The sequence below is a fragment of the Apodemus sylvaticus genome, chromosome 4 (assembly GCF_947179515.1).
Source record: "Apodemus sylvaticus chromosome 4, mApoSyl1.1, whole genome shotgun sequence".
In the NCBI taxonomy this organism is placed as follows: Eukaryota; Metazoa; Chordata; class Mammalia; order Rodentia; family Muridae; genus Apodemus; species Apodemus sylvaticus.
The window spans coordinates 62360638-62369013 of NC_067475.1; the positions used below are offsets into that span (position 1 = coordinate 62360638).

Here is an 8376-nt window from a genome sequence, read left to right on the forward strand (position 1 = left end):
AGTGAGGCAGTGCTCTGATCAGGAAAAGCATGGGAGAGGAAACCTGTCCCACCCGTGGCCTCATGGCCACCAAGTCATAAAGACAGCAGCATGCTGTGTTATGGGGCCTCTTCCTCCTTCCTCTTTTATTCCACCTGGGTCGCCAGCTTCGGGAATGATGCCACCCACATTTAGAGCAGGCCCCCCTCTACCCACTGGTAACAGCCTCACAGACACCCAGAGGTGTCTACCCGTGTCTCCAAGCAGTCCAGTTAAGGCTGACCAGCACATAACCTCATCCACGCTGTGACTGTGAAAACTATCTCTAGACATGACGAGATGTGTTAACATCACCAGATGTGTGCTTGAGAACAAAATCACCCAATCGCCCTTAGCTGAGAACCAGTGATTAAGAGGAGTTTAAAAACTGCAGGCGCTGGCGTACAACTGTGACAGGAGCACTTGAGACACAGAGGCAGAAGCATCTTGAGTTCAAGATCATCCTTAAAGGTTGAAGGCCAACCTGGGCTACAGGAGATCCTGTCTCAAAATGGAAAAGAAATTGGTGGGGAGATTGAAGGGAAGAGACCTTTATGATTCTCCTGAGAGGGGATTGAGCCTCAGCCAACCAGCCCCTTAACAGTTTAGGGAAGCTGTTTGGGTTGGACCACAATCTGTGACTATTTGTACTACACTCATCTCTTTCGTTGTCAATGTCTCTGATCATGGCCTCCCTTCTCAGCCACACAATACCTACATCATCAAGTTCGCCACTTGGCTTGGGAATCTCCAGGGCCTCTTAACTCCAGCGGCTTCCATCCCTCCCTCAAGACAATACAGCGCAGTGACTGAGAATACTGACTCTATGAATGGACTGGATCCTAGCTCTACTTCCATTTGATAGTGTGACTTTAAGATAACTGGCCTCCCTGGGCCTCTGTTCTGTTGGTCAAATGGAGAAATGCTCCCCCACCCCACCCCCCGCCGCCCCTTTAAGAGCACTATAAGGCAACATAGATAACAAGCGACCATCACTAGACAGCCCTTACAGAGTACACTTGTGTGACAGGCTGTGGACACAGAGGCACAAACCCTGCTACTCAGTATGGTGGGCAAGACAGAACCATGATCATGCCTCAAGATGATGTTGTTAATTGCATGAAGAACTGGACCACACCCCGGGACTGGAAGGAGGCTTCTTGAGAGAAAAAAAATGGTGGATTCTGGGAAGCCCCTGCTGGCTAGCTGCCAAATGCACCTTGGTCCCTTAGTTCTGATCTCACCTGTATCCCCTGGATGAATGCTAGACTGAGTGACGAGGGCAGGAGTGGGGGCAGTGTTGATGGAACTAGGAAGGTGTCTTCAGACACCAGAAGAGGGCATCCAATCTCATTACGGATGGAGCCACCATGTGGTTGCCGGGATTTGAACACAGGACCTTCGGAAGAGCAGTCCGTGCCCTTATGCCCTAAGCCATCTCTCCAGCCCCCTTTTGCTATTTTTCTCTATATTGCCAAACTCCCAGTCTTTTCTTATAACTTAGAGGTAATCTTCCCCATCCCCACGGGGAGAGCTTTTGCTTGGGATCAAATCCAGGACTGCACAGGTGCTAAGAGAGTGCTCTAGTGCTGTGCTATGTGCCCCATCTTAACAGGTAGCCAACTTGTGTGTGCCTGTTTGAGGCTATGTGCACCACATACGTGTCGATACCCATGGCAGCCAGGCAGCCAGATGAGAGCATCAGATCCGAACTTACAGGCCCGTGTGGTTTGTTGTCTCCTCCCTCCTTCTCTCCCTCCTTCTCTCTCTCCTTCTCTCCCTCCTTCTCTCTCCCTCCTTCTCTCCCTCCTTCTCTCCCTCCTTCTCTCTCCCTCCTTCTCTCCCTCCTCTCTCGCTCTCTCCCTCTCCCTCTGTTTATTTTTTATTGTATGTGGATGAGTGTTTTGCCTCAATGTATGTCTGTGTTCCCCTTGTATGCAGAGTCACTGAGGCTAGAAGAGGACATTGAATCCTCTGGAACTGGTGATGAACTTCTATGTGAGTCTGGGAGCCCAGGTGGGTCCTCTGTAAGCTCAGTAACACCCTTAACCACTGATATATATATATATATATATATATATATATATATATATGTGTGTGTGTGTGTGTGTGTGTGTGTGTATTTTTGCAACGTGAACATTTTTCTGTGTTTGTGTGTGGTTTACATTTTTTTGTTTTGTTTTGTTTTTTGAGACAGGGTTTCTCTGTGTAGCCCTGGCTGTCCTGGAACTCACTCTGTAGACCCGGCTGGCCTCGAACTCAGAAATCTGCCTGTCTCTGCCTCCCAAGTGCGGGGATTAAAGGCGTGTGCCACCACCGCCCGGCTGGTTTACATTTTTTAATGAAAAACATTTTTGATGGGACACAGAAACACAGATGGTCATACAACAGATATGGAGAGGTTATCATTTGCTCTGAATGACTGCTGGCATCATGTCTATCTGGCTTCATCTAGTTATGTCTTTCTATCATGATTTCTTTCTGACTTTGTCATTTCACCTATAAACATTTCCATATGCTTCTTCTGTTCACATAGTAGAGTGTTTTCCTAGCCTGCCTCGAGGCCCCAGGTTCAATCCGTAGCACTGAAAGGAAAAACAGAAAATTGCTTTTTAGCTCACGAAGCAGCATTCACAGGACTGTAACAGGCACCACGCTTACTTTCATTTATCTCTCATGCCCTCTGTCACGCCCCTATTCCAGTCTAGTCTAATCTAATTTCTCTCCGTATTTTTAACATGATGCATATCACCCAATAAACCAAATACATATGCGACTAGCGACTCATGATCCATTGTTTTAAAAATTAAACTTTAAGTCCCAGATCTCTGTACTGGGGCCTTAGTCAAGTTAGAGAGAGCAGCAAAGGAGGTTAACGAGGGAGGGTTTTCTAGGGAAGAATGCTGCAGAGGCCCACCATGGGTCTGCAGCAATCAGATACCTCCCTCTGTGGAGGGCCAGCACACAGGGAGCCCTTGATAAGCTCTGTGCCTGGCTATGTTGCCTCCCATGGCTCTCCTCCCAGAAAACCTTTCTGCTTCTCTTCTCCCGGGATGCCTTTCTGGGGTACTATTCTGGGAGTGGGGAGACTAGAACTCTTGCTTATCTCCCCTCTGCCTGGACTGTGTGACCCTGGGGGCACAGAGCCTGCTAATTAGAGATGGCTGGGAAGATTGCTGGCAGCAGTGCCCAGCTCTAAACTCCATACCCAGTGCCTCGGAGAGGGCCAGGGTTCACCTTGATAAGTCCCCAAGACAAAGCAAGGGGACAGATTGCTTTCAACAGAGCACTCAACCTCTGAATACCGTTGTTGTTTAAAGCCTGAGGCTGGGAACATTCCAGGGGCTGGCAAGCTAGTTCTCCTCAAGGTCAGGCCTTCCTCGGCATTTCTCATTAGAGATATGCTCCACGGCTGGCCTGATCCTGCCCTCTTGGCTTTGGGGATGTTTATATAATTATTAGGAAGACCTAGAAATGCAAACATATGGTGCCCTTGATTTCCAACACAGATGAAGTGCTTGATAGCTACTTTTAGCTGGCACTGAGAGACAGCTTCTACATGTAAATACATAGGTGCACACCCACACTCACATATGCACGCACACGTACACACACCTGACATATGGCCACATTTAAGCTGCAGTGTTTCACCTCTTAAAGTTAAATACAACATCTGGGGCCACATGGGAAAGCATAGACAAGAGTTAGTGCATTCTTTAAGCTGGCCACCTTTGGGGCAGGACACAGGCGTGGGTACTATACCACTGCAGAGCCAGGCCTGCCTGTGCTCCCAGCCTTGGCTTTGAGGGTTTGGGTAGTGTGCCATGTATTCTTGAATTCACTTACCAAAGCCAACCAAACACAGTTCTGTGCACATAACAGCATCTATTTTATACATATAGTGAATAAAGGGTTAGGGAAGGCTAGAGATGCCTTGGTAGGTAAAGGCACTTGCTGGGTAAGCCTGGTGACCTGGGACAAAGATGGATACAGTGGTGCACATCTGTAGGCCTAGCAGTTGTCCAGTGAGATGGGATACAGAGGCAGGAGACTGTCTAGCTTGAAGCACATAGCATGGTGGAAACACCAAAGAGAAACTCTGCCATAAGAGAGAAGAAAAGAACTGAGTCCAGTAAGCTGGCCTCTGATGTCCACGTACGTCCCATGGCACAAGCACGGGCAAACAAGCACCCCACCCCCATAAACATAACATTCTTAAAGAGCAGAGTTCCCTTCTGTTCTGGGGGGAAATGGAGAAAATAAAAAGGCTAGGAAAAAGCTCAACTCGGGAAGAATGGGTGGATCTAGAATATATGCTCCCCAAAAGTTTGATTAGAGACCCCGGAAATGAAGGTCTCTGAAAGCACTTTACAGCAAGAAGAAACCGCATCTGTTACAGAGGAGCACCGCTGCTGGGAGCACACTGTCCAGATGGAATCAGGCTCACACTTGGCCCCGCTGCTTACTCCCTGTGACCCACAACAGCCTTCTCTTCACTTCTGCATCTTTCTTTCCCAATACATAAAGTGGACAGAACCCTGAGGGTTAAATAAGGATTAAGTGAGATTACAGGGCAGGCACCATGGCTACCACACAAAGGGCTTTCTGCACGAAGGTGCCCTTTAACACAAGGCAAACACTCTTCCTCTGCACAGCGGCATCGATGTGTGTCGGTGTTTCCTTCTCTTACTCTAAAGTCTGGTGTACTGGAGAAGGGAGCAATTGGCTAAGCAGGCCCCCAAGTCAGCTGTTGACAGGAAGCTAACCCAGAGCTGCCCCCATCCCCCACTCCTTACCTAGAGACTGCAGGGCTCCCCTGGCTAGCAAGGTGGGCTTACAGAGACACCACTGTTGGCTTGTGCTAGGCTTCTTTTGATATCTGAACAGCATCTAGATTGGCATGTGTAGTTTCTTGGGTATACCAACTTAGGAGTGGACAAGCACAAATGACAGACAGGGCAGAGGGTAGGGGCACCCGAGAGGCCCTGGCACAGTCCCTACTGTGTTTGCTGGATGCCTGGCTTGGTTGGCTCCTTTCTGCTCCCTGCTCAGCCTTCTGTTTCCTTACATTTATAAAAGGAAACAAATACCTGTCAACTACAGTGCAGCCTACGTACTATCCCGGGAAAGCAGGACTGGATGCCATCAGCCAAGTCCTGGGCAAATGCTCAATTCTGTATGCTTAGTCTCTCTTTATATTTACAGCACATCTGTTAATTCCACTTTACAAACAATGAGGCCCACAAGCAGGCTGTTGATGTCCAGTCGCCAAGAGCAGAAAAGGTAGAGAAAATGATGTATTTTAATACCTGCTACTGTATAGTAATGCATCCAGACACCAATCCTTTCAACAAAGATCTGGTTCCTTGTCCCCCCTCAAAGCTTCAAATGGAGTCTTCCCTGAGACTGCTTTACAACCCATTCTCTCTCCCTCTTCCTCTCCCCCTCCCTCTCCCTCTCCCCTCCCCCTCCCCCTCCCACCTCTCTCCAGCCATTTCCAGCTTTCCTTTCCTTCCCATTGTGTAGAGCCCAAGGGGGTGCCCCTGAGGAGTGCTTTGCATGCACAGTACAGATGACAGCGCCTTCTCTGTACACACCTCTGGAGACCCATGATATTAACCCTACAGCACACACTCGCTTGCTGCTCTCTGGTCCCTTGTCTACTAAACAATGTGAAAAGGTCACAACTCAGGCGAAGCTAGTTTATGACTGATCTCTCTCATATCTCCTCCCACCCCTGATTTTCACAAGCCCTGACACACTGGGACTTCTATTTTTAGGATCGACAGAAACAGTGGTGACATCCAAAGATGTCTGTGTTCTAACAGACCCCATGAATACAAGGATTACATAGCTATGGGGATTAAAGTAGTAAAGTTGATAATCAGATGATCCCCACATGGGAAGGTTATATTAGCTATAAAGATGTCAAGGTCACTGTGAGGATCCTCTGAGGGGAGGAGGGAGGCAAAGATAGTCAGAGAGCAATGTGACTATCGCAGGTCAGGGAGAAGCAGCACTCTGCCTTGACAGTGGAGAAAGAGACCATACACAGAAAATGCAGATGGCCTTCCAACGCCGCTGATGAAGACAGGGTGCTTTTCCATTAAAAAAAAAAAAGAAAGAAAGAAAGAAAGAAAAAAGAAAAAAAAAGCAAGTCTGCTGGCACCTCCACTTTAGCCCAGTGAGACACATGGTGGAGTTCCAGCCTACAAAACTGCAAACTGATATGTTTGTGTTGTTTTAAGTCATTAAATGTGTGATCATTTATTACATCTGTAATGGGAAACTCATACACAGCCAAAGCCCCTGTGACTTCAAGCCTTTCTCCCCATCAAGATGTTTATCATCCTACCAGGGGGGCACTGCAGCATCGCCTGAAGGAGACTCCCTTCAAAATTCAAATACACTTCATGAACCTGAGATGCACATTGTGTCATACCGAAAATGTTCTTAAAATCAAGCCCTAACAAATGCTCTGCATTCTTGCAATCCTGTACCTGCACTCGGTCCCCTATAAGGCATGTAGGTTCATGCAATCGTGTTATCTTAGACTTGAAGAAATACAGAATGTGACTTGAAAGGATCAGAAGCAAGTTAACTCCTCTGCACCATTGGAGACTGGAGCAGAGATCAGATACCACACGGAACTGAAAACTTGAAAGGAGAAGTTCAAAGAGGAGACAGTGGGGAAAGGGCATCTGCCTTAGAAGCTGAGAGCACTGGCCACCAACAGAGGACCCTGTCTCCATTCTCAGCACCCACGTGGTGGCTCACACCTGTCTATAATTCCAGTTCCAGAAGATATGACACCCTTTTCTAGCATGCTGCACATGATGTAAGACATACAGGCAGGCAGAATCCCATACACATAAACTAAAAGTAAATAAAAAAGAGAGAGAGGGGAGATAGCAGGGGAGGTTTGCAGATAGGAGAGGAGAAGAGAGAGGAAGGGAGGGAGGGAGGAGGGAGAGGGGAGAAAGGAAGGGAGGGAGAGAGAGAGAGAGAGAGAGAGAGAGAGAGAGAGAGAGAGAGAGAGAGAGAGAGAGAGAGAGAGAGAGAGAGCCAACAATAAGCCCGAGAGGAGAGAGTCATGGGAGGATTGTACTAGGGCCTTACAACATTTATATTCTGGCATAAAAATTGAATTAAGATCTTCATTTGTTTTCTGAAGCAAATGAGAATCCAAGAAGTTTTACAGGATATGTCTTACAATGACAATCTTCTCTGCAGCGTCAGTAATTCATCAGGAAAACAAATAAAATACATAGTTTCAAGCATAAACAGCTTCACTTTACAGAATGGATACACTTACCATCTCTGTGTCAACTAAGGATCGGATGGCAGCTAAGGGGAGACATAAAGTAACAAGTTACCAACTGAGCAGGACGGATTCCCTCCTACCTTGTAGGGCCTGGGGATCGAACTCAGGTCGACAGACCTGGCAGTAAGCACCTCTACCCACTGAACCATCCTATCAGCCCCGACCAAAGGTAAACAATCAAAAGGTACTTGACAAATCCTGGGAGGACACTGAAGATCTAAAAGATGAAGCTATTTCTTCAAAATACAGGAAGCACTTCACTAACCCATAAATAAGCCAGGAATTCTTCATTCCATTTTATTTGAGAACAGTCAGACAAGTAGACACTGCGATCTAAGGACTTCTTATTTCATTTTCCTTTCTACAAAAAAATTAGCTCTCACCTGGTGTCCAGCCAAGGGCCTGGAGTCCCACTCCATGTGCCTTTCACTACAAAGGTGGAGATGTGTCCCTTTGAAAAACAAACTGCCACTGCCCCCACAGACCTCTGGGTAAAAGGACAGCAGACCTTTGAAAGTTACATACAAGAAAAGCGGTTTTCTGCTCAAAGACCCATCTTTACTCTTGGCAGCTTACCAATATAGCTATTAAGGACTGGGGGGGATTTTATGTTGAGCAGAAAAGCAAGAAGATCTAAAGAAGAAAGCTCACCGAGGGCTCAGCTGAACAGAACGTAGGCGCTGAGGACTCTGGGCTCCCCTCACTCCTGCCCTCGCAGTCCTTAGGCACCCGGACAGAAGCAGTTTGCTCTCAGGGCAGCGGGCAGGTCTGCAGCTATTTAATAGTGTTGGAGCTGATCTGAGGAGGGTACAGGGAGACACAAATGCAGATGTGAGCAGTAAACACAGCAGCCCCACACGAATGAATGGGCTGAAAAGGCTTTAAAGGGGGGCTCACACTATCTCTGCAAGCATATCTGGAGTGTCAAACTTGTCATGTGAAGTTCTGGGAAGCACAACCCAACGAATAAGGAAAATGCCCAGGCCATCATTGATGGGCACTTCAGAGGGTCTCTACGGGCAGGTGTTCCGTGG

At 47.6% G+C, this 8376-nt stretch overlaps 1 long non-coding RNA gene across 1 annotated transcript; it reads right to left on the reverse strand.

The window, feature by feature from the left end:
• Nucleotides 1-2346: 2346 nt before the first annotated feature.
• LOC127682161 (uncharacterized) lies at nt 2347-8130 on the reverse strand. Its single transcript, XR_007977361.1, has 3 exons — nt 7994-8130; nt 7334-7365; nt 2347-2603 (listed from the first exon to the last, which is right to left on the reverse strand). It is a non-coding gene; the product is annotated as an uncharacterized LOC127682161 (long non-coding RNA).
• Between the last annotated feature and the right edge of the window lie 246 nt (nt 8131-8376).